The sequence below is a fragment of the Choloepus didactylus genome, chromosome 8, assembly GCF_015220235.1.
Source record: "Choloepus didactylus isolate mChoDid1 chromosome 8, mChoDid1.pri, whole genome shotgun sequence".
Classification (NCBI taxonomy): domain Eukaryota; kingdom Metazoa; phylum Chordata; class Mammalia; order Pilosa; family Megalonychidae; genus Choloepus; species Choloepus didactylus.
In genome coordinates, this window is record NC_051314.1 from 109,047,383 (window position 1) to 109,073,575 (window position 26,193).

The window sequence follows — 26,193 nt, forward strand, 5'->3', positions numbered from 1 at the left end:
TGGATTTTCTCTTTTAGTTTACTACTTAAAGGGTAAAAAAAATTACTTGAGTAGATAACTTTGTATTGAACCAGCCTCTAATTTTAGAATGAACACCATATGGTTATGGCATGTTATTCTTTAATTCATTTTTGAGGTCTACTTGCTAATTTTTACTTGCTGGGCTTTGCGTCTTTATTTCTAGGTGAGTTTGATCTATAAATGTGTGTATGTGTGTATGTATAGGTCAGGACTTAGTAGTTGGTATCAGGATTGTGCTCGTCTTTTAAGAGAATTGTGATTCTATTAATCATTGGAATGTTTTGGGACTTTTTAAAAAAGAAAAAAAAAAATCCTCTCCAGTCAGTTTTACTATAAAACTAACTAGTCAAATACATCTCCCTGGTTCTGGCTTTTGTTAAAATCGGAGAGTTTATTTTAGGCTGAGGAGAAGGAACTAGTGGATAAGAAGGAATTTATTATGCAAATATAGAGAAGAATCTTGTAATTAGGGAGAAAAATTATTCTGGGGGAAGGAGTGTTCGAATTAAGAATATATTCGGAAGGGTCAGAAAGAAGTAGAGACAGCTATCCCTGTGAAACTTGTGGGAAGGAGGTAAGGACGGGCAAAAATAGAACTAAATTTAGAGATGTAGGGAAATTGGCAATTAAAGGTGAAGGGGAAAGAAACAAGCATTTATTCATTTATTCTGTGCCAAGCATTGTGCAGTGTGGTATGTAGAAGTAATCACACTTAATCCTCATAACAACCCTAGGGAACAGATTTTGTTCTCAACCTTCTATGGATAAGCATGCAGATTAGTCAGGTAATTTTCCCATAATATCACTTCTGGAAATTGAAACTTTTATCAGTATTTAGGTCACTCTAATTATAAGACTTTGAGTCAATTTTTTATTTGTTTCCTGTGACTGGGCAAAATATATCTGCTGCTATGAATTATGTACTTGATTATTTGCATATAAATGCAATCTACATATAGGCCTTCATGTATCTAAATATGCAGATATATAAATCCATGTGAGCAAATTCTACATTTAGGAATTTAATCTAGAAGCAACACTCTCCAAATAATAATAATAATAATAATAATAATAATAATAATAATGGTAATAGCTTAATTTATTGAGCAACTATATATTCACTAGACAATTTGCATTTATTACATTTCTAATTTCACAACTATCATAAAAGGCAGAACTGTTATCACCACTTTATAGATGAGTTTATTGAAGCTCTTAGAATTTCAACAGCTTTCCTTGAATCACATTGCTGGTATATTGCTGAGCATGCATTCAAACCTAATTTTCCGTAGCTGCGTATCCAACCTCTGTACACCAGACATTACCTTGTTTGTGGTGTACGCTTTGTACCTATTAAAATCTGTTTAGAACGCACTTTTCCTTTTACTTATTTCCTAGAATCGGTTCCTCAAAATTTGATTGTTAGAAGGCTTTGTTTGTCATGACACTAATAGGTATTCTTTGGCTCATGACCATAGTTTGTTCGAATAATCAAAATAAAATGTAAATAGAACCTCACTTTTATTTCACTGAGATGTCTAGCCCAGTCCCATAGACAGGGTTTACACTCACCAAATGCTTGTTGATGATGAGCATGATCCTCTGAGTAACACCTGCCTACTCAATAGGATTGAAGAAAATACAGACCTGCTTATTTTTGCAAAAATGAAAAATGTGGCATTATTTTCGATCTTGTGACCATCTGATTGATGATTTGTCTACCTTGGTAGGAATAAAAAAAGAAATCAGTGTGGACCTTGGAAAATTCACATTTCAAGAAAGTTCAAAGGCATTTATACCGATCATATGCAGTCACTTCTTATTCACTTTCTTTCTCTTTTCCCTTTCACTTTTCTGCCTCTGTGCCCACAGCATGTGAAAGCATTGAAAGAAAATAAGAATCTTAAACTCATAAACATACCTGCTTACCATCTGGCAGTCATCCCAGCAGTCTGGTGATCTCCTTAGTTATCCAGCAGATAGTAGAAAAACAAGAGTCCTGTGAAGATTTCACATGTTGCCATATCCCTGCCAGATGGTGATTTGTAAAACATGGACAAATTGCACTGGCTCCACTTCCCTCCGACAATCACAACAGAAACACTGTAGCAATGGTGTTTAATTTGAAAGCAACTACAAGTGAGTAACTTTTAAGGTATAAACATCTGAATATTATTGGGATAAAATGTGTCATCATCTCTAGAGGGCTGGTCCTTCAAAAACCTGCTATTCTGTGCACTGATATTTCTAGGATTTTCCCTAAAAAAATCTTTGGAGGGTTAGGGAATGTCAACATCATGGGACACTTGATTACTACCTACTGATTTTTTTTTTTGCCACAACACGATGCTTTACTGTCATTTAATGACGGGGTGCAGGACTAAAAATTATGTTGGTAAATATACCAGTTGTACAAATTCACATCAAAATATGGGAAAGTTAATCTGGGCAGAAACAGGGAATTCTACTGTTTAAGTGTTAATAAAACAGTAAGTACTTATAAAATAGTATTTTCCCAATGCTACAGTTGTTCTTTGTGGTTGTCTACACAATACCCAAATCACTGGTTAGTTTAGATGGAAAATGTCAAGCAAGTTGTTTAGCATTGGGTAGATAAACTACCAGTTTGTGGTTCTAAATTTTTCAGTGAGCTTTGGTCTCAAAACATACTTGCCTGGGCAGGATATCTTTTTCAACCCTCTCAATGATTCAGAGGTCCACCTGGGCCTAGAAGACTTAAATCTTCACTGATATTGACTACAAATGATAGAAGAAAACCAATTATCTCTTGTGGTAACTAGATTGATTTAGAAGTTTCTCCTCTCCCTAGGGAATGAGCTGTCTTTTCCTGGTGAGATGGATGCAAAAGTTTTACATAACCACTTTTTTCCCCTGACATCTTTATTGATATATTAATTTACATATAATAAAATTCACCCATTTTAAGTGTACATTATTGATGTATTAATTTACATATCATAAAATTCACTCACTTAAAGTATACAATTCAGTGGTTTTTTTGTATATTCACAGAGTTGTGCAAATATTACCTCAATTTTAGAAAATTTTTACTACCCTAAAGAGAAACCCCCATACTCATTAAGTCATTCCTCATTTCTTTGCAAGCCTCACAGTTGTAAGCAACCACTAATCTATTCTCTGTCTATCTAGACTTGCCTCTTCTAGATGTTTAAAAATAAATGGAATAAGATAATATGTGGTATTTGCAACTGGCTTCTTTTACTTCACATAATTTTTCAAGGTTCATCCATATTGTAGCATGTAGCACTACTTTATTTTTATCACTGAATTATATTCTATTATATGGATATATTGCATTTTATTTATCCATTTATCTGTTGATGGACATCTTGGTTGTTTTCACCTTTTGGCCATTAGGAATAATATGGCTGTAAAGATTTGGGTACAAGTTTTTGCATGAACATATACATCCATTTTTCTTGAGTAGAAACCTAGGAGTGGAGTTGCTGGGTCATATGGTAATGCTGTGTTTAACCTTTTGAAGAATACAACTGCTGTTTTTGTATGTTCCTCAATTTATACAGGTAAGGAACACAGTTGGACTCTAGATGCACCAAATTTCTGCAGTTCAACATTTTAATTATTTTTCTGGGATGGTGAATAGTCATGGATGTTGAAATTGGATATACCTCAATTTGAATCCCAATTTCACCACTTATTAACTCTCTTATTTTGGGCATATTACTTAATATCTCTGAAATTTCTTTCCATCATCTGTAAAATGAGGATAAGAACATTGACTTGTCTGGAGTTTCTGTGCATGGGATGTGACAACATGGGAAAGCAGCTTGTGCTGTCCTGATCAAACAGTGACTTTCCAATAAATATTATTTTCCTTTGTTTCTTCACTTTTTGCTTCTGATTACCTGAGGTGTAGGGACTGAAGGGAAAACTTTTGGGGGATGATTCAGGCATCTAGGTGGGGGCCTTCCTGGCTTATTTCTAGGCTCCTGCATTTGGGGAAAGGAAACACATTTTCAATATTTACTCTTCTGTACCATATTTGTAATTTAATAACCAGAAAGCATTAAGAAATGTATAGAAATGTTTGCTGTAACTTTTAATAACATCATGTTAAAAATGAGATTTTAATGCAATACTTATGCCATTGAATCTACCACATTTTCATATTTGGGGACTCATTGCACATGCATAACACTTGATGAGAAATTGACGTGAAAAGGATATATGATTCTGAGGAATAATTTCTATAGTTATAGAATGTTTCAAGCTCAGGTAATTGCATAAAGAAACAAATAAATTATGATTTGTGGACACTGGGCCCTGGCTGATCTAGTATGGGGCAGTCAGTCCACTTGGTGCCTTAGAGATGAGTTGGGCTTCCTAAAGGTGTTATAAGCCATACAGTTCTAAAGACTAACATGCCATTTAGAATCATCTCTTCTCTTGAATTCAACATAAATCATGTTTAAAACACAGAAAGATACAAGTGTTGAAAAATCATTAGCAATGGGGATCTCCCAATCTTCCCCAAGAATAGAATACCCATATAAAATATTTTTCTATGTTAGAAATCTGGACTCATGTATAACCTAAATCCTTTTTGCTTCATTTCGAGTCCATTTCCATTAAATCCATTTTCCTTAGGCAGAAGCATTATTAAATAGATTGACTATATGTTAAAAAGAGCAGGAAAATATATATTTAGATTAGCTGGGCTCCTTCCTGTCCCCGTCTTTTAAACCATCCAAAGAGGTTCAGCCCAGCATCAACAACGTGACCAGTATACCTGTGATGTTTTCTTTTATTAAGTCCTTGGATAGTTATCGTGCTGACCCTTTGAAACTCTAGACGTTATTTGGGGAAACCAAAAGCGTTTTAGACGCACCGCCTCCAAAGGGAAAATACGAAGGAAGGGGAAAATATGCATTGGTTAGGAGGCGTGGTTCAGATATATTCATACATGTAGTTAAAATTCAGCCAAATTTTTAAACCTTTGTCATTGGTTGAATTTCCAAGTTTGGGTAGCATTTACTAGGAAGTTTTATTTTGTTTAGATAATCAATTAGACTTTATTAATCGTATGTATTATAATAATTCTTTTATATCAAAGAGGAATGTTGGAATTCCAGTAATTATCCCAATTTAAGTTATTAAAAACACACTACAATTAGGGTATCACAGAAATTGATGAACTTTGTAAACCCTTCTCCCAGACATCTCATGCTTTCTTTTAAAACTAAATTTGAATTTTAAGTCTAGATTACTTCACAGTGTCATTTTAAATCGATAACATCTGGAAGAGGAAAAAAAAGAAGTCTCCTTTTAGCTCTTCGAACAGATTCCATTTCAAGCCTGCCAGAAAATTTAGACCTGCTGCACGTTTAACTTTTGAATCATTACATTTTTTTTTTTTTTAATTCTCTACTTACCCCCTCCTCCCCTCTGGTTATATTCTCTTCCCCTGCTCTTAAATGTGTCTATTACCCTCAGGCTTTGACCTTGGGCAGACTGTGAGCACAAAGTCATGTTACTTAGAGTGAAGTAACACCAGTAGTCAGGAAGGAACAATGTAGTTCAAGCCAGATAAAATAAATCTCTCATTTCCTGTCAAGGGACTGAGCCAAAAGCAATGATGAGAGACAGAGGGGGTAAACCGCGTGGCTCGAAACACAGCCGCTGGGGATAGACACAACCACAAGCCTCCCTGAATACAGACAACAAAACCAAAGACAGCCGGAGTGGCAGGAGACACATAATAGCTATGGAATAAACCAAAACATATAACTAAGAAGGGGTCTGTGCAGCTGCCTGGTCATGGAAAAGGCATTTTGAGCTGCTTTAGGAGGGAATCCTGAGGACACGACTGAAGTGTGTGAGGGATTCCCCTGTACAGACTGGGCATTTCATGAAATTTGAAACACACCTGGGTTTGACCAAGTCAGCTTTATAATGAAAACCATACACACTGATTCCTGAGTATCTGATGGGCTACACATTGACATTTACAAATATTCCTGGGCAGGAACACCCATATTCAATTCAAAGGAGTACATAATTGTTATCATTGTCCCCATCTTTAAGAATGTTTCCTTCTAATTGACTGCCAACTTTTTAAACGAACACCACTAGAGGGTCTGCTGTCTACAGTGACTGTTAAAGTTATTTCAAATATTAATTCCTTGAATCTTTTTTTACAGTCATCCAAGTGTACAGCAGTTGTTCATAGTATCATCATACAGTTGGCATTCATCACCACAATTTTTTGAACATTTTCATTACTCCAAAAAATAAAAGTAAAAATAAGAATAAAAATAAAAGTAAAAATGAACACCCAAAATATCTCTTCCCCCTCCTTCCCCCTATTATTCATTTACTTTCTGTCCCCATTTTTCTACTCATTTGTCCATACACTGGGTAAAGTGAGTGTGAGTCATAAGGCTTTAACAATCACATGATCACACTATATAAGCTATGTAGTTATGTGATTGTCTTCAAGAATCAAGGATTCTGGGTTGCAGTTCAATGGTTTCAGATAATTCCTTCTGGCTGTTCTAATAAACTAAAAGCTAAAAAGGGAAATCTTTATAATGCATAAGAGTAACCTCTAGAATGGCCTCTTTATTCCATTTGAAATCTCTCAGCCACTGAAACTTTATTTTGTTTCATTTCTCTTGTCCCTTTTGGTCCAGAAGGCTTTCTTAATCCTATGATACCGGGTTCAGGCTTATCCCCGAGAGTAATGTCCCACATTGCCAGGGAGATTTACACCCCTAGGAGTCATGTCCTATGTAGAGGGGAGGGCAGTGAGTTTACCTGCAGAGACTTTAAGAGAGAGGCCACATCTGAGCAACAAAGGAGGTTCTCTGGGGGTGACTCTCAGGCACAGTTTTAAGTAGGCTTAGCCTCTCCTTTGCAGTAACAAGCTTCATAAGGGCAAGCCCCAAGATTGAGGGCTCAGCTTACTAAACTGGTAGTCCCAAATGTTTGTGAAAATATCAGGAATTCCCCAGTTGGGGAAGTTTAATATTTCCACATTTTCCCCCAGTCCCTCAAGGGGGATTTGCAAATACTTTTATTCTGTGCTCAGATTACTCTGGGATGTATCAGGGCTTCGTGGTAACCTGTACAAACCAACCAGATTTCATTCTGTATTCAAGGTTCCATGTAATTATGGTGTTTAAGTAAACTGACCATACAAGTTAAATTATATGATATGCTACAGAAAATATAGATTTTGCACCAAACATCTCTTCCTTTGGTCCCACACAGAAGCCGAAGTTTTAAAAGACAGTTACTATCATCCTCAATTGTTCATATCTCCAATTGAAGTCTGCTCTCTTTTTCAGCCTATTTAATATTTGCTGTATAGGGTAATGCTGACATTCATAGCTCCCAAACTCTGGCTCTGAGTCTAGGTGTCACACAGATATCCAAAGTTCCAGGGACCGACCAGGTTATACACAAAGAGCTCAGCATCTCAGAATTTAGAAATAACCATTACAACTCATGAATACATGTGACTACTGTATGAGCTTACAATCTAGGGACCTTTACATAAGCCTTCCTCTGCTAACCCATGCTCCCAGATTCAATTCTCAGCATTTGCACATTATTGTTAATCTGTATTAGTGAGGCATTGTAATGTTTGTCTTTTCATTTCTGGCTTATTTCACTCAACCCCCTCAAGGTCCGTTTACCTAGTTGCATACTTCACAACTTCATTCCTTCTTGCCGCTGCTCAGTATTCCATTGTATGCGTATACCACAGTTCACCATTCCTTTTATCAGTTCATGTACCCTTAGACCACCTCTATCCCTTGCATATTGTGAATACTGCCGCCACAAACACCAGTGTGCAAATGTCCACTCGTATACCCACTTTCAGTTTCTCTAATTTACAACCAATAACAGGTTGCAGGACCATATGGCAACCCCTTACTTAGCTTCCTGTGGAACCACCACACTGCCTTCCAGGTGAGCTGCACCATTCTGCTTCCTAGTTGGGGAATTTTTGAGGTATATATCAGTATGTCCATACACAAGTGGAGATGAAAAGAAGCCCAACTGAAAGAATTGTGACAGGGCTGACTGACGACAGTTGTGGATTCCTCTTATTTATTTTTTGATTTTTAATAATTCATTTTTATTGGGATATATTCACATACCATGCAGTCATACAAAGCATACAATCAGTTGTTCACAGTACCATTATATAGTTGTGCATTCATCACCAAAATTAATTTTTGAACATTTTCATTACCACACACACAAAAGTAATAAGAATAAAAGTTAAAGTGAAAAAGAACAATTAAAATAAAAAAGAACACTGGTTGTCTTTTTTTTTTTTGCCCCTGTTTTTCTACTCATCCATCCATACACTGGACAAAGGGGAGTGTGATCCATGTGGCTTTCCCAATCACATTGTCACCCCTCATAAGCTACATTGTTATGTTATACAATTGTCTTCAAGATTCAAGGGTTCTGGGTTGTAGTTTGATAGTTTCAGGTATTTACTGCTAGCTATTCCAAGTCATTAGAACCTAAAAAGGGTTGTCTATATTGTGCGTAAGAGTGCCCACCAGAGTGACCTCTCGGCTCCTTTTGGAATCTCTCAGTCACTGAAACTTATTTCATTTCACATCCCCCTTTTGGTCAAGAAGATGTTCTCCATCCCATGATGCCGGGTCGAGATATATTCCATGTTTCCAGGGGGATTTACACCCCTGGGTGTCAGATCCTACATAGGGGGAGGGCAATGATTTCACCTGCCAAGTTGGCTTAGCTAGAGAGACAGGGCCACATCTGAGCAACAAAGAGGCATTCAGGAGGAGACACTTGGGCACAATTATAAGCAGGCCTAGCCTCTCCTTTGCAGTAACATTCTTCCCAAGAGCAAGTCCCATGATTGAGGGCTCAGCCCATCAAACCACCAGTCCCAAATGTCTGTGAGCACATCAGCAACCATTGAGGTGGGGAAGCCCAACACCTCTTCATTCTCCCCCAGCAATGTTCACCTTAGTGGTAGCATATAGTGTTTCTCTTTTTGTGCCTGGCTTATTTCGCTCAGCATTATGTCTTCAAGGTTCATTCAGGTTGTCATATGTTTCATGACATCGTTCCTTCTTATTGCTGCATAGTATTCCATCATGTGTATATACCACATTTTATTTATCCACTCATGTTTTGAAGGACATTTAGGTTGTTTCCATCTCTTGGCAATTGTGAATAATGCTACTATAAACATTGGCGTGCAGATATGTGTTTGCATCACTGCTTTCAGATCTTCTGGATATATACCAAGAAGTACAATTGCTGGATCAAAAGGTAACTCTGTATCTAGTTTTCCAAGGAACTGCCAGACTGTCTTCCAGAATGGCTGAAGCATTCATTATACAGTCCCACCAACAATGAATAAGAGTTCCAATTTCTCCACATCCTCTCCAGCATTTGTAGTTTCCTGTTTGTTTAATGGCAGCCATTCTAATTGGTGTGAGATGGTATCTCATCGCGGTCTTAATTTGCATCTCTCTAATAGCTAGTGCAGCTGAACATTTTTTCATGTGTTTCTTGGCCATTTGTATTTCCCCTTCAGAGAACTGTCTCTTCATATCTTTTGCCCATTTTATAATTGGGCTGCGTGTACTATTGTCATTGAGTTGTAGGATTTCTTTATATATGCAAGGTATCAGTCTTTATCAGATACATGGTTTCCAAAAATTTTTTCCCATTGAGTTGGCTGCCTCTTCACCTTTTTGACAAATTCCTTTGAGGTACAGAAACATCTAAGTTTGAGGAGTTCCCATTTACCTATTTTTTTCTTTTTTTGCTTGTGCTTTGGATGTAAGGTCTAGGAAGTGACCTCCTAATAAAAGGTCTTGAAGATGTCTCCCTACATTATCTTCTAGGAGTTTTGTGGTGCTGTCTCTTATATTGAGGTCTTTGATCTACTTTGAGTTAATTTTTATGTAGGGTGTGAGGTAGGGGCCCTCTTTCATTCTTTTGGATATGGATTTCCAACTCTCCCAGCCCCATTTGTTGAAGAGACTGTTATGTCCCAGTTCAGTGGCTTTGGGGGCCTTATGAAAGATCAGTTGGCTGTAGATCTGGGGGTCTATCTCTGAATTCTCAATTCGATTCCATTGATCAATATATCTATCTTTGTGCCAGTACCACGCTGTTTTGACTACTGTGGCTTCAAAGTCAGGGAGTGTAAGTCCTCCCACTTCATTTTTCTTTTTTAGAATGTTTTAAGCAATTCAAGGCATCTTCCCTTTCCAAATAAAATTTGATAACTAGCTTTTCCAAGTCTGCAAAGTAGGTTGTTGGAATGTGGATTGGGATTGTATTGAATCTATAGATGAGTTTGGGTAGAATTGACGTCTTAATTCCTTGAATCTTTAAAACAGTCTTATGAGTTGGGCATTGCTAGGGTTCTTATTTTATAAATGAGAATTTTGAGACACTTAGAGGTGAAGTAATTTACCCAAAGTCACACAGCTAGTAAGGTGTGGAACTTGATCTGAACAAGCAGTGGGAGTCTGTAGGCGATACCTTAATTACTACGTTTTGCTGAAAACGTGACCATACTCCACTAATGTAACATTTTGCTAATCTCAATTGCTTGCAAGTGCTGCTCACATTCTTTTAAAATCCACTGTTTGGTTCAGAAACACAATGAGACTTCTGAATGTTCACGTCAGTATAAAAAATTGGGAGAACATGCTACATTCACTGGCTTTACAATCTGGGCCAGGAAAACTAAAGCAGTCAACAATACCAAGAACTTCACTTTTGTCCAAAGCTCTTCCAAGATTGTAAGGGATGAAGTGTTCATTCATCCATTCATTTGTCCCTTCAACAAATTTGCTCATTATTGAGTACTTACTGCTTCGTATGCACTGTGATGGGTGACAGAATATTCTCCTGGCTGACAGGAATGTGTTTTAGGTCAAGTTTTAGATAGAATATATTGTGCAGAAATCTTCCTGAAGTATCAAAATTCTCAAAGACTGATACTAATTTCTATTTGGAGATGGTCAGAATCTTTTTTAACTCAGTAGGATAAAATGTCATTTAACCTTTTGAATCAAAGATTTAGAAGTTGTCATAAGGAGATGGGAAACACTCTTTAAAACTATATACCCACAGACCATGCCCACTTAGAAAAGGTGCCATAATGACAATGGATATTACATACTTTGGAAGAAAGCATGCCTCCTTGTGAGATCATTTCTAACTAGCATAAAAGTCCTAATTTATAGCCTTCTGTAATCCTCTTTGCCCCTCTTAGGCTGCATGGGAGTAATATTTTGATACGCAGTGCATCCTGTTCATAATTCTTTTGTTCCATGTAATACATTACATTTATCTCTGATATGCAACAGTGTAATACTATACTTACCTGCAAAACTAAGCTTCCTGAGTGAGGTATTATATTCTTCATCTTTGCATTCTAGCATCTTTCATAGTACCTGGCACATGCATACTTTTATCTTATGAAACAGTATGCAGATGGTGAACTGATCAGAGGGAAATTATGCTTCTAAATACAATTATGTTAGCTTTTAAAAGAGTAACAATAATTACATTAATATATAATATATTTGAATGTTGACTATATATTAGGCCTTCTTCTATGTATTTAGCATGGGTTATTTAATTTAATCCTTACCCCACCTCTATAAAGTGCTTTGTTACAAGGTTGAACTCTGGAAAATGATCATAAGTGATGGACTTTTTTACTTTTACTCTTCTGTAATTAAAATCATTTTGTTACTATTACTAACGGAAAAGGCCCAGGGGACCAAAAAAAAAAAAAATAGGACAAACCAATATCTAGAGATAACTATAGCTCACATTTATATTTTTGTAACCAATTCCATAGATTTTTCCATATCTACAGGGAAGAAAAATCATGTGATCAGGTAAGGTTTTGTTCGAGCAATGTATGGCTGAATGAGGAAACACATTCATTGTTAGAATACTAAAACACAGAATTGACCCATACCGGACTTGGGGGGATCCTTGCCTTAGCCTCTGGAGAAATTTGGTACAAAAATTCTCTGGAACTGGTCTGACATATGTGGATGGTGGAGATGATTGCTCCAGCTCTGTCATACTGAATTAAAGATACCTTTTATAGACTTTGAACTTTGAAAGTAGGCATTTATATTTACTATATGGTTAGCAGTGTATTCCAGTATTATGCTTACAGAAAATATAAAATATTTGAACAGAAAAAAAATTAACTCAGACATTCAGATATTTTGTTTTCCCAATGCCCTCAAAACTTGCAATTATAATATACCTGGTATGTGCTGATATCTTTCTTTCTGATATTCGCTGAACTTTTTACTACTTTGCTTTGTTTTCTGTTGACAGAAAATGAGACTTTTGCTTAATCTAATCCAGGATGTTTCCTTTAAACAAAAACAATTACTTCATTTCTACAGGAAATATATGGACCACAAAGTCCACAGAGTCAATTCATCTCTTCATTAGGTAGTTTGCCACACGATATGAACCTAAGGTCAACTCAGGTTCTGATGGGGAGCAATGTCATTTATTTCTATATACCCCAACATTGTGTTATCTGTCCCAATTTCTGCTCTACTAAATTCATAGGTGGGATATAGCAATTAAACTTTGATAAATATTAGATAATGCATTGGTGGATGTTATGGATTGAATCATGACCTCCACAAAGTAGTGTTCAAGTCTTAACTTGTGGTTTGTGAATGTGAGCCCATTTGTAAGTAGGATCTTTAAAGATATTAATGGTTCAGGTGTAGCCAAACTGAATGAAGATGGCCCTTAATCCAGTGTGTCTGAAGACCTTATAAGCAGAAGAAATTTAGATACAATCAGGAGTAGGAGACAGATGGAGACATGTGGCTTTGTGACAGAGGTAGTGATTGAGTTATGGATTGCCACCAAGCTACCACCAGAATGCTTCAGACTACGGAGAAAGCATAATCCTGTCAACATCCTGATTTTGAACTTCTAGCCTCCAAAACTGCAAGACAATAATTTCCTATTGTTTAAGTCAACCAGTCTGTATTTTGTTATACAGCAGCCCTGGCAAACTAAGACAGTAGATATCTTTATTCCTTTAATTTTTGTAATAAAAATGCTGTGTGTATCCAGTTTTGCACTAACTTTCTTCATGATATTTGAAGATTTATAATTTAAAAAGTTTCACTTAAAATTTTAGTTTTAAACAGTTTTAAATTATTATTAACAAGTCTATTGGACAAAGCAAGTTTTACACAGATTTATTAGTTTGCCATTAATCACAAGAACATTCTGAAATTTTGGGGTGGTGTTTTCAAGAATTACTAATTACGTCTTCAGAGCCAGGTGCAAACATTATCTCATGGTATTGCTTGGTTTTTACCTGCACATCTTGATGAGATTTTGTGAGTATGTGCAGCAGTTTTATGTTTCACCTATGTTTTAATTTATATAAGCAGCTTTCAATGTTTTGCCTTCACCATTAAGCTCCTATTATGGGGAAACTATAAAATGAATTTTTTTTTGCAGTTATAAATTTACAAGAGGAACTCAAATTTGATATGGAGATAAAATGAATGATTTAAGGACTTTAACATCTGTAGCTCCACTATTATATTTTTAAATATATGCATTCTTTAATCAGAGCAACTCCAAATAGTTTAATTAGTATCTTCATAAAATCCTTCCCATAACTGACCAGTAGTTGTTAAGCTCAAAACTGACCCCTCTCCATGCCTCCTGTACCCAAGAATTTGTGTGTGTGTGTACAGTTTTCTCACACAAAATATCGCTATTAAACATGTTTTGAAGTTTCTAATTTCAGTATGGTCATCTTCACAAAAGTTCTGAAAGTTCAATATGAAGGACAGAAAGTATGCATGTTTCAATGATCATTCAGTTAACAAGTTTTCAGTGATTCTTAGGATGTTCAAGGCTTCAAACCACCAAAGCCCCTTATCTATCTCATGAGTACCATCAAAACTGATTTTTTGCAATTTAGTTCTAGTTTTGCTGGTTCCTTTGCAGCTACATCAGTTTTCTTAGATGTCCAGATTCTCTAGTTTAAGAAATACAAGTTTATTTTGATTACTGATAAGGGAATCTTTAATATAGGGTTGTACTTAATTTAATGCTTGGGTTTCCTTATAAAGTATTTTTCACAATCATAATCATATTCCAAACAACTAAAGGGATTTTAAATAAATATTGCACACATATAACTCAAATATTTAATATTTGTAATGAAACATTTTTTCTTCAATTATCAGAGAAAATGCAGGTAGATTATGAGCAACCAAGGGACATAGAGTCTTATGACAGTGGAATAACAATATCGCTACAAGTGCTTAGTTTTTACCATCTGCCAACTACTTAATAGGAATTTATATATGGTAAATTTGTGATTTTTTTTTACTTGGTGCAGTTTCATCACAAACCGTTTTAAAGTTTAGAATGTGAAGATTCAGGGATGTTAAATAATTTGCCTAAGATCATGTATTGAGAAAGTTAGGGCATTCTAATTTCTTCTGTTTCTTTTTCTAAGTCTAACTGCCTCTAAGTCAAACTGGTAATGAAATAAAATTTACAATTAAATTTGTTTCTACATGCTGGTCCTTTGAATTTATCTCGAAATTAATCCCTGATTCTGTATTAACACTGATCTTATACTTACCACAATTCTAGGTTTCATACATAAGTGGTGCCAAAATTATGTTGCATCTCCCTGAGAAAATAATGCTAAAATAATTTAGCAAGGGCAATGCAAGAGACTGGCTTGTCTGCTCAGATTGGCATGAATTAAATTTTTAAGTAATTTTTTAAAATTTGATATGTATACCTAGTTTCTATAATAAGATTAAGATTGGCAAGATTAGGAAACAAGTGTCCACTTCCATCGTGACTTGCATAGTTCAGCTTCCTACAGGACTGATGCACTTCTTATAGGACACAATAGGCATTTGATACAAGTTTCATGATTAAATGAATGGCTGTTTCTTGGTTAAGTTTGGTGCTTGAATTTAATGTGTTTAATACATCATTCTACTTGTATTTATGGCCATTTGGAGAAATGTGAGAGATCTCAAAGGGGTAGGGGAAAATGCATATGTATATAATATAGAATTTGGTCAAAATTTTCATTGATCTGATAATGCTAAGATTATTCTCCCATTATTACATCAATAAGTGTATTTTTGCAGCCAGTTGAGCTTTAATCATATCCAATTTAATATAAAAGTGAGAATAGATTATGTTTAATTGACTTTTCTGGTTGCAACAGTGTTGCCGAGGTTTTGTTTGTTTGTTTCTATAATCAATGAATTAAGAAGAGCCCTTACACCTAACTCATCTCAGTATTATCTATCTAATGTTGAGTTTAGTGAGAACTTGGATAGTCACCACTATACAATATACTTTAAAGTTTTTAAAGCTGTTTGTTTTAGCTTGTTTTAGTCTGGCAATTGAGAAATTATTTAGTCATAGCCAGTCTTACTTAGACACAGGAAAAAACCATCAAACCATCATCTCCTTTTGAATCTCTGTATTTTTGAGAGGCTTCATTACTTCTGAGGATATAAGTGACTCACATGTGTTGGGAAAATTCACAGTTTCCAGGATTGCTCACATTTTCTGGTTTGACTTTGGTGTTTACCATTAGAAAATGGTATTTTATCCTGTCAGGGGTAGGGTGAGGGGAAGAACTTCTTAAGGCTCTTTCTTAATAAAACTACGATTGTATAGCCTATGCAATAACGGTTATTTTTCTCATTTTGAAGCTAGGAATCAGAAAAAAATATAGTGAATAAGTGCCTTTAAAAAACAGAGAAAATGCTGAGAATAATAGTAATTGTAAAATAAAATTTCCAGATAAAAATCATAGAGAGTTTTGCAGCTTAGATGTGAGAAGTATCTGTAAAGAGGACTGATGTGTTATTGTTATTAATGAAAGTTTTATAGCTTAAAAGATCAGATATATTGTGCAAACTGATGTTCATTCATTCTCTACCATGTACTACTCAAGAGTGAACAGTATAAGAGAGAGAGAGAGAGGGAAAAAGGGAGGGAGGGAGAGAGAGAGGGAGGGAGGAGGGGAGCAAGAAGGAGAAAAGAGAAGAAAAAAGAAAAGAGAAGGGAAGAAAAAGAATACTACAAAGTTGAGTTATTTTTTATTGGTCTTCAAATCTAAAGCATGTAATTTCCAGGCATGGGTAATGAATTAAAACATCTCCTGTCTTTTTGTCTTCCAATACTTAAATTATTTTCAACTCTACATGGATCTCTTTTTTTACTCTTTTGAAAAAAAAAATACAAAACAAAGCATGGGTTGAAGTTCACTTTAAGTCAATAGACCTCAGGAATGTGGCAATATGTGGTTGTGTAATTAACTTGTTTCACAAAAGGAAGAGCCCTCCTTAGGATTTTTGGAGCTGACTCTGGAACTTCCAAAGCGAGTCACATGTTGCAGGATTGTGGTGAAATCCTGCTCTTTGGGTCACTGGTAATCACAACAGACCAAAGCAAAACAGTTTCTTGACTCCTATTTTCTGGAGTTGGTAATGTCACTGCCCCTAGAAGGCAGCAGGAGAGCCTAGGTGGGGTGAAAATTCAGGACCACTGAATTAGAAGTCCCTGCCACTAACAGAGCTTCCTGGGACTCAAGGCACATGTTTTGCTCTGAAGAAATCTCCACATCCACATGGTTTCTGGCTGAAGGAAAGTTTTATTTGGTGACTCATTTATCTCTTCCTCCATTAATTTTGGTAGGGTTTTGTTTTTGCTTCTAGAAACTGTGTGATTAAAACTCTCTAAAAGTTAAGAAAATATACAGAATAATTTTGTCATATTTAAAATCCGTGTTTCTTCTGTTTTGGGGGGAAGGGGAATGGGTGGCTTTAGAAAGCAGACTAAAAATATTACAGCATCATGCGTGATTCTTTATGTATTTAGTTGCCAATTTGGGGTTTCTACTTTTATCAGTGTTCTGTGTTAAAAAAAAAAAAATACTGCAGTAGTTCCAGTAATACTACCATTAAAAGTACATTTAAAGCTGTAGGAAATAACCCCACTGAAGTGGAGACGTGGTGTTAGAAATTACTAGATGGAAACCAGTTAATTTCTTCTATTTTGAAGAAATATTTTAGTAAAAACGAATAAATAATTCTTGAATCTATAGATAGGTACAAGTGCACATTTATAAGAAGTAACATGTTTTCATACAATTTTATATTTAACATTTGGAATACAATTAAGTTTGACTAGGAAGCTTTGAACTTTTTTGAGCTAAGTATCACTTGAATGATATACTTCACTGTACACTACTCACAGCATTTGATTATATTTAGCAGCTTTTTTGCTCCCCTGCCCAGGTCCTGCTCAATTTGTACTATGATCATAGATTGAAACATTTTAAGTCAGTATAAGGACAAGGTAGCTCTCTCTTTTTCCTTACTCGCTTAGGGCTTTTAACTGTAGTTAGTTTGCAGCCAATTTATATCTGATTCACAGAATTACTGATTAAAGTAAATGTTATTACCTACAAAGGATAATTCCTCTTGTGCGATCAATGACAATGCCAAGACACAGGTTTCAAGATGGTTAACTTCTATGTATTAATCTATCCACTTTATCAGGATTCACTCTTTTGCTATCTGTATATCTGCTCTATGCATGTGTATATATGTTATTTATTTGAATTGTCTTAAGTGCATACTTGAATAGCTTGCAAGGGTCAGAGAGAGTTCAAATGATAGAAAAATGGTTTGTTATTTTCTCCCTTCCCCTCCCCCCATCACTAATGCTAACTGATGAGGAGTGCTGGCAGTGTCCTTCAATTTAAAGAGACAACCTTGTTCATTTGGAGGGTGTGAATGCCATTCTTGTGAAATACTGTAAATAGTAATTCACAAGAGGGTGACTTTTTTATTGCTTTTATATTGATAACATGCCTTGTGAAGACTTACAGTTATTCTGCTGAATTTAGGAGAGATAAGAATGGAATGTGTCTGTTAATTTAAACATCTGTACATACAATCAAAAAATCCTTTATTAGGAAATGAGATCCTCTTATATGTTTATCAATATAAAATAACTTTCAAAGTTGTTATCCAATATGTGAACTTAATTACTTTATTCCGTTTTTCTTCCATCACCTTCCAGAAATATTGAGAGTAGGACTGTGATCATATTATAAATCACTGGCTATACAGTCTATAAAAGTGAATTTTAATCACATTTAGAAGTAGTCTGATTTGCCACAACAGCATCAGGTTGCAGAGCCAGCATTAGAAACACAGGGACTGAGGAAATTTTGTCAATTAAGACAAGGGTGCAAATCACTTTGCATTCAATTTGTACAGCTTTTTTTTAAGCTCTGTAAAAATATAATGCCCCTGTATAAAGAAGATCAGTGAACATAAAAATTTTAGACTGATTGAGGTCTCAGGAGACACACCAGAGAAATCCTAGGCAGTTACCTTGAAGATGTACCCTATGCACTGTCACTGTATTTAATTATTTTGCAAGGTACAGTAGATGCGTTTGAGAGTTTGAATGCCAAAAACAGTTAAGTAAGTGTAGTGTTGGATACTTCATGACATAGATTATTATTTACACGTGGAACTACCCCTTCCTTCAGACCCAGGAGGCAATGGGCAGTGACTCACTCTGGGTTCTCATTAGCTGTCATAATTGACAGTAAAGTCGACTTCCTATTCATAAAAGTTTTAAAAAGTAAGAGTGCAAAACATGTCATCTGTAATGCAGTATTTGTGTTGCTAACTAATTTATCCTATATTTTAGAGTTATATTGGCATTTTGAAATGCAGTTGAATCACCAATATTTTAATCACTAGAGTGACAGCCTTAACAAAATCTGTGTGTGTATTGGGGGGGGATGTGTGTGTGAGAGTGTGTATTATTTCCCCTTTTGTTTGAGTTCTCCAGGTATGAAAAACCAGTTGATAAAAGATCTGCAGAGAGGTGTTTTTTTTTGTTTTTGTTTTTCCTTTAATTGATCACTTCCAAGAGGGACATAGATCGATTTGGAAGGATAACCACCCAGAGATGGAAGTAAGCAACTGACTAGCTCAGGGCAAAACATTCTCAAGTCTGGGAATTTGGAACTGTTCAGTTAAACCATTTACATTTTGTAATGAATGAGGGGAAGACAGGAAGGTTGGTCAATAGTTATAGAAATTTTAGTTGCAAAAAGTTGAAATATTTTCAAGTATGAAACTATATATGATAAAGGAGATGCTTTTTTTTCTTGTATTAAATTATTTACATGTTAGGGCTAGCTGAGTAGAAGGACTGTGATTTTTTTAACTTAATCAGATTCTTGTATTTTAATTATGATAACCGTTTCTGGATATGTTATCATTTAGTTTTGGTTTTTATTAAAAGAAGAAAAATTCTTCTATGTTGTTTCTTTATTGCTATATTTCTTTGTATTTGTATCTACTGGGTTTGACTTATACATTGTAATAGTTTCAAATTATCCATTAAGGGGGCGAGTTTTTGTTTCTGAATTTGAATTTTTATTTGTAAATATTTACTTGAAACTTAGTAGTTTAGGTGTCCATTTGTGGACTGTGTATATAAGAGTGTACAATAAGGTGCAATGTAAATTTTGGTTGTTACTGTTGGTTAACATTTACTGAGTTAAGACCAGAGTTGAGGAAGTGAAAAGGTAGGTGGCATTAGGATAAGGTACAGGGAACAAGTTGCTAAAAATATTTACTAAAAATGTTTTCTATTCTCAGAGTGATTGAGAATCTTCTCACAAAGGCTGTTTTTGCCATCATATTGAATTTATTGAACACTCATAATTTTCTAGGTACAGAAAAAAAGAAATTAAAGAACTACCCTGATTTCAAACAAAAATGCAAAACAGGAGTTGGGAGACTGACTTGCATGTCAGGAGACGCTGGGATTTAGCATTCTGTTTCATGTGGGGACCCACTGTTAGTACGGTCCTCCTTGAAACTTAAAACAGCTCTATTAGTAGCTTGATTGAGAAGGGGGGAGGAGAGGAATAGAATAAACAAAAGTGTGCGTTTTCAAGACAGCCTAATTGTATACAGTGTATTTGCTTCCGCAGTTCCTTCTAATCTATCAAATAGTAAAACACAAACATAAACACTCAAATTTAATCTATTAAAGAAGATAAAATTGTTAGGTAAGTATAATGCGTGGGCCAAGAAGGGGAAATGGCATCTGTTGTACAATTCCTTATTGTTCAAAGGATCCCCAAAGTACTGTTGCCTGCCTGTCCCATTCAATCAAGTTGGGCAAAATGCTGACTTATAGAAAAGGAAGGAGGGAATTCTGGAAGCATTAGCTTACACCTTTAAAAAAAACTGAAAAATTCCTCCAAAGTGATGGTGATGGGAGTCCCATGGGCAGGGAAGAATTCAGTTTTGTGAAGTGAAAGAGTTACTGGTTCTCCCTCACCCCCATTGCCGTCTTTTACTTTGGTACTGCCCAGGAAAGCTGCACGGCAGTCGGAACTAATTGTGGCTCACTCAGGAAAGTCTTCATTAGCACCAGCACACATGGCTGCCAGATGTGCTGGAAGGCGGGAGAGGGGGCAGGCATTGAGAGAAGGGAGAGGAACAGGTAGCTTCATTCTAAAACTTAATAATCTGCTTTTGTTGCTGAGGATATTCTGTTAGAGAAATGAGAGAGAAGGAGTTTCGAAGGATGCAGTGCCTTCTCATCACTCATTCTCTGGAAGCTGAATGGAATTCTTTCTCTTCTTCAAAAATACAGGATTTTTTGCTAATGTCAAAGTGTTGGAAAGGTTTCCCTTTTCCCCATGGAGAAAATGAAAATTACCCAGATTATCAAAATGATTATGCTTTTCTAAAGTCTGGGATTGATAGTCCTAAACTGGGGATCCTTAAATATAGACTGGGTTTATAAAATATGTTATTGACTGATAAAACCTGTTGTCCTCTGATTACAAACCCAAATGAAGCATCATTGAACACAAGAGGCCAAGGGACTATAAAGTGCTTGTCTGTTCCTAATCATGATCTGAATCAGACTTAGCATAGAGTGGCATTCCATCTTCTTTTATACCACTGTGCTACTTTTAACAGTAAAGAATTCTCTTTACAGACACTCCAGATTAAGTATTTTACTTGTACTTCTTATAGGTAAATTCCCTGGGTAATTGGATTTATTCTTGCTCATAATGCTCCGCAAGAGATTAATTGAAATCACAATGGTTTCTACTGTTTCAGGAAGTATCATCCACCTACTTATTTAACTATATCTCCTTATCTGCAGACATAGGTAATTTCTGAGGGCCAGTGAGAAGCATTCTGGTCCTCAGAATAGAATTTTCTGACTCTGCAGAAAGTTGTGATGTTAATGAATGACATCATGAATTGAAAAGCATAGAAATCTTAGCTGGTATTTAGTTAGTTAGTGCCTGGAGTAATTTTTTTTTTTTATTATTTCACTTTGCTATAATTCTAAGAGTTTCAAAGGTTTTCCAGTTTGTCATGTAGACACAATTGTCATAACAAATCCAAAGTAGATAGAATAGAAAATAAATTCAACACTTGAAAGCATGTTTGACATGGCAATAGTTTGAATGCTCAGTGCAATTTATTTGCCTGCTTAATCACACCTGCCAACACACCAATATGCAATAACTAGGTCAAGGGTACACAATGCATTAAAGGTAGAGGATACGAGAATCTCTAAAGGCCGTAGGCAAGAGGGTAACCCAAGACAGATGGGTACCTTTAAGGAGAGGTCTCAGGAGTTGCGTCAGTGGAGGGTCTGAAGCTAATGGCTGGAGACACTGGCCGCAGAGCAGTGGTAAGGCTGACAACTTGCACTGGAGCAGGAGAGGAGCTATGGGTGTCAACCTGCCTCTACCTGACACTCACCCAAGTGGTTTCTATAATTTGCCTCAGAGGTCTGGTCCTCATAATTTTTATCAAGGGAGTGTCCCCATTGGCTGGCACCAAACCAGTCCTATCATATCCTTGTATAAGTGCTTGGTTATCATGTTATAAAGAAGTATTTTTTCTCTGTTTGCTTACATTCTATTTTTGGTCAATATATTTACAGTATCTTTTGGATTCAAGATTATTAATATCATTTCAATACACAGCACAGACACTGAAATCTTGAATATATATTTTAACATATAAATCATTAGTAAAAATCTTGACTTCCATACCTTAAAATTTGTGGATTCTCTATATTTAACTAGCAGTTTTGGAACGGTGCTATTTTGGGTTGTGATTTCACTTCCATTCCTAATCCCACAGCAGAATCAGAAAAACACTTGGAAAAAATATAACAAATTAGAAGAGAAGGGTTACTTCAACTGGTATTGGAGAAACATGGTTTAAATTCATTTCCTGTTTAAATAAAAGACCCAATGGTTTTGAGCCTTATGAAGATCATGGAACCATATGAAGTTTTTAAGAAATTTATGGACTTTCTCTTCTCAAATGTGCTTATAATGGAAAATTTTTATATAATTCAGCTCCTCCCAAAATCCAGCTTCTATTTTAAGAATCAGAATTTAGAGCCTCCCTATATATATATTTAAATGTCAAGTATTTCAAAGTGGGAAGCCTGATATATTTAATCTTAATATGTGATAGAAGAGAGTACAGTCTGTAAGGAAACTTCATTGAAAATCTAATTGCCTTCGTTAACAGGTTTAGTTGTTACTGTTAGAAAGAAATGCATTGAAATTTGTTTCTGTAGTTAAGTTTCTTTCCGACCTTCACTTTCACTTATATTTCCTTCACTTTCACTTGTATTTCCTTCACTTTCACTTATATTTCCCAAAAAGCTTAGTACAGCTTTATACAGCACTTACTTAGCACAATCTGGTTCAATGAATGAATGAATGAATTTTAAATGTCAATCATCAGTAGCTGCAATACTTAATTGCAGGAAATACTAGCACACTGTATTACATCTTTTTTTTTTTTAATCATCATTTTATTGAGATATATTCACATACCACGCAGTCATACAAAACAAATTGTACTTTCGATTGTTTACAGTACCGTTACATAGTTGTACATTCATCACCTAAATCAATCCCTGACACCTTCATTAGCACACACACAAAAATAACAAGAATAATAATTAGAGTGAAAAAGAGCAATTGAAGTAAAAAAGAACACTGGGTACCTTTGTCTGTTTGTTTCCTTCCCCTACTTTTCTACACATCCATCCATAAACTAGACAAAGTGGAGTTTGGTCCTTATGGCTTTCCCAATCCCATTGTCACCCCTCAGAAGCTACATTTTTATACAACTGTCTTCGAGATTCATGGGTTCTGGGTTGTAGTTTGATAGTTTCAGGTATCCAGCACCAGCTACCCCAATTCTTTAGAACCTAAAAAGGGTTGTCTAAAGTGTGCGTAAGAGTGCCCACCAGAGTGACCTCTTGGCTCCTTTTGGAATCTCTCTGCCACTGAAGCTTATTTCATTTCCTTTCACATCCCCCTTTTGGTCAAGAAGATGTTCTCCGTCCTACGATGCCGGGTCTACATTCCTCCCCGGGAGTCATATTCCACGTTGCCAGGGAGATTCACTCCCCTGGGTGTCTGATCCCACGTAGGGGGGAGGGCAGTGATTTCACCTTTCAAGTTGGCTTAGCCAGAGAGAGAGGGCCACATCTGGGCAACAAAGAGGCATTCAGGAGGAGACTCTTAGGCACAAATATAGGGAGGCCTAGCCTCTCCTTAGCAGCAACCGTCTTCCCAAGGGTAAAACTTATGGTAGAGGGCTCAACCCATCAAACCACCAGTCTCCTATGTCTGTGGTCATGTTAGCAACCATGGAGGTGGGGTAGGCAAATACCCCTGCATTCTCCACAGGCTCCTCAAGGGGGCATTACATCTTTATTTTTTTTTTTCCTCGTATTTCTTTTTTTTTTTTTTTTTAACTTTCCCTTCTTTTTTAAATCAACTGTATGAAAAAAAAGTTAAAAAGAAAACAAACATACAATAACAGAACATTTCAAAGAGACCATAACAAGGGAGTAAGAAAAAGACAACTAACCTAAGATAACTGCTTAACTTCCAACATGTTCCTACTTTACCCCAAGAAAGTTACATAATATAGCAACATTTCTGTGAACTTGTTCCTACTATATCCATCAGAAATTAACAGACCATAGTCATTTCTGGGCATCCCCAGAACGTTAGCTTATCTGTTCTTCTTGGATTATTGTTCCTCCTTCCTTAATTGCTCTCTATTGCTAGTTCCCCTACATTCTACCTTATAAACCATTTGTTTTACATTTTTCAAAGTTCACATTAGTGGTAGCATATAATATTTCTCTTTTTGTGCCTGGCTTATTTCGCTCAGCATTATGTCTTCAAGGTTCATCCATGTAGTCATATGTTTTACCAGATCGTTCCTTCTTACTGCCGCGTAGTATTCCATCGTGTGTATATACCACATTTTATTTATCCACTCATCTGTTGAAGGACATTTGGGTTGTTTCCATCTCTTGGCAATTGTGAATAATGCTGCTATGAACATTGGCGTGCAGATATCTGTTTGTGTCACTGCTTTCCGATCTTCCGGGTATATACCGAGAAGTGCAATCGCTGGATCGAATGGTAGCTCTATATCTAGTTTTCTAAGGAACTGCCAGACTGACTTCCAGAGTGGCTGAACCATTATACAGTCCCACCAACAATGAATAAGAGTTCCAATTTCTCCACATCCCCTCCAGCATTTGTAGTTTCCTGTTTGTTTAATGGCAGCCATTCTAACCGGTGTTAGATGGTATCTCATTGTGGTCTTAATTTGCATCTCTCTAATAGCTAGTGAAGCTGAACATTTTTTCTTGTGTTTCTTGGCCATTTGTATTTCCTCTTCAGAGAACTGTCTTTTCATATCTTTTGCCCATTTTATAATTGGGCTGTCTGTACTATTGTCATTGAGTTGTAGGATTTCTTTGTATATGCAAGATATCAGTCTTTTGTCAGATACATGGTTTCCAAAAATTTTTTCCCATTGAGTTGGCTGCCTCTTTACCTTTTTGAGAAATTCCTTTGAGGTGCAGAAACTTCTAAGCTTGAGGAGTTCCCATTTATCTATTTTCTCTTTTGTTGCTTGTGCTTTGGGTGTAAAGTCTAGGAAGTGGCCGCCTAATACAAGGTCTTGAAGATGTTTTCCTACATTATCTTCTAGGAGTTTTATGGTACTTTCTTTTATATTGAGATCTTTGGTCCATTTTGAGTTAATTTTTGTGTAGGGGGTGAGGTAGGGGTCCTCTTTCATTCTTTTGGATATGGATATACAACTCTCCCAGCCCCATTTGTTGAAAAGACCATTATGACTCAGTTCATTGACTTTGGGGGCCTTATCAAAGATCAGTCGGCCATAGATCTGAGGGTCTATCTCTGAATTCTCAATTCGATTCCATTGATCTATATGTCTATCTTGTGCCAGTACCATGCTGTTTTGGCAACTGTGGCTTTATAATAAGCTTCAAAGTCAGGGAGTGTAAGTCCTCCCACTTCGTTTTTCTTTTTTAGAGTGTCTTTAGCAATTCGAGGCATCTTCCCTTTCCAAATAAATTTGATAACTAGCTTTTCCAAGTCTGCAAAGTAGGTTGTTGGAATTTTGATTGGGATTGCATTGAATCTGTAGATGAGTTTGGGTAGAATTGACATCTTAATGACATTTAGCCTTCCTATCCATGAACATGGAATATTTTTCCATCTTTTAAGGTCCCCTTCTATTTCTTTTAGTAGAGTTATGTAGTTTTCTTTGTATAGGTCTTTTACATCTTTGGTTAAGTTTATTCCTAGGTACTTGATTTTTTTAGTTGCTATTGAAAATGGTATCTTTTTCTTGAGTGTCTCTTCAGTTTGTTCATTTCTAGCATATAGAAACATTACTGACTTATGTGCATTAATCTTGTATCCCGCTACTTTGCTAAATTTGTTTATTAGCTCTAGTAGGTGTATCGTTGATTTCTCAGGGTTTTCTAGATATAAGATCATATCATCTGCAAACAATGACAGTTTTACTTCTTCTTTTCCAATTTGGATGCCTTTTATTTCTTTGTCTTGCCAGATTGCCCTGGCTAGCACTTCCAGCACAATGTTGAATAACAGTGGTGACAGCGGGCATCCTTGTCTTGTTCCTG

At 36.0% G+C, this 26,193-nt stretch overlaps 1 protein-coding gene and 1 long non-coding RNA gene across 15 annotated transcripts in view; one reads left to right on the forward strand and one right to left on the reverse strand.

The window, feature by feature from the left end:
• Positions 1 to 2,047, reverse strand: part of LOC119541847 — a 108,943-nt gene extending 106,896 nt beyond the window's left edge. For 2 of the 3 annotated variants that reach the window (XR_005218360.1, XR_005218359.1), the window contains exon 1: positions 1,943 to 2,047. This is a non-coding gene — a long non-coding RNA (uncharacterized LOC119541847). Of the gene's footprint in view, positions 1 to 1,593; positions 1,744 to 1,942 lie in introns of all 3 variants that reach the window. The other variant, XR_005218361.1, reaches the window with a different exon arrangement.
• Positions 1 to 26,193, forward strand: part of SOX5 (SRY-box transcription factor 5) — a 1,020,679-nt gene that overhangs the window by 517,128 nt on the left and 477,358 nt on the right. For 2 of the 12 annotated variants that reach the window (XM_037846152.1, XM_037846157.1), the window contains exon 1: positions 16,470 to 16,799. The exons of the other annotated variants lie outside the window; for them this stretch is intronic. The gene's annotated coding sequence lies outside the window, so the exon portion shown is untranslated. Of the gene's footprint in view, positions 1 to 16,469; positions 16,800 to 26,193 lie in introns of those variants that run through there. 12 annotated transcript variants of the gene reach the window in all.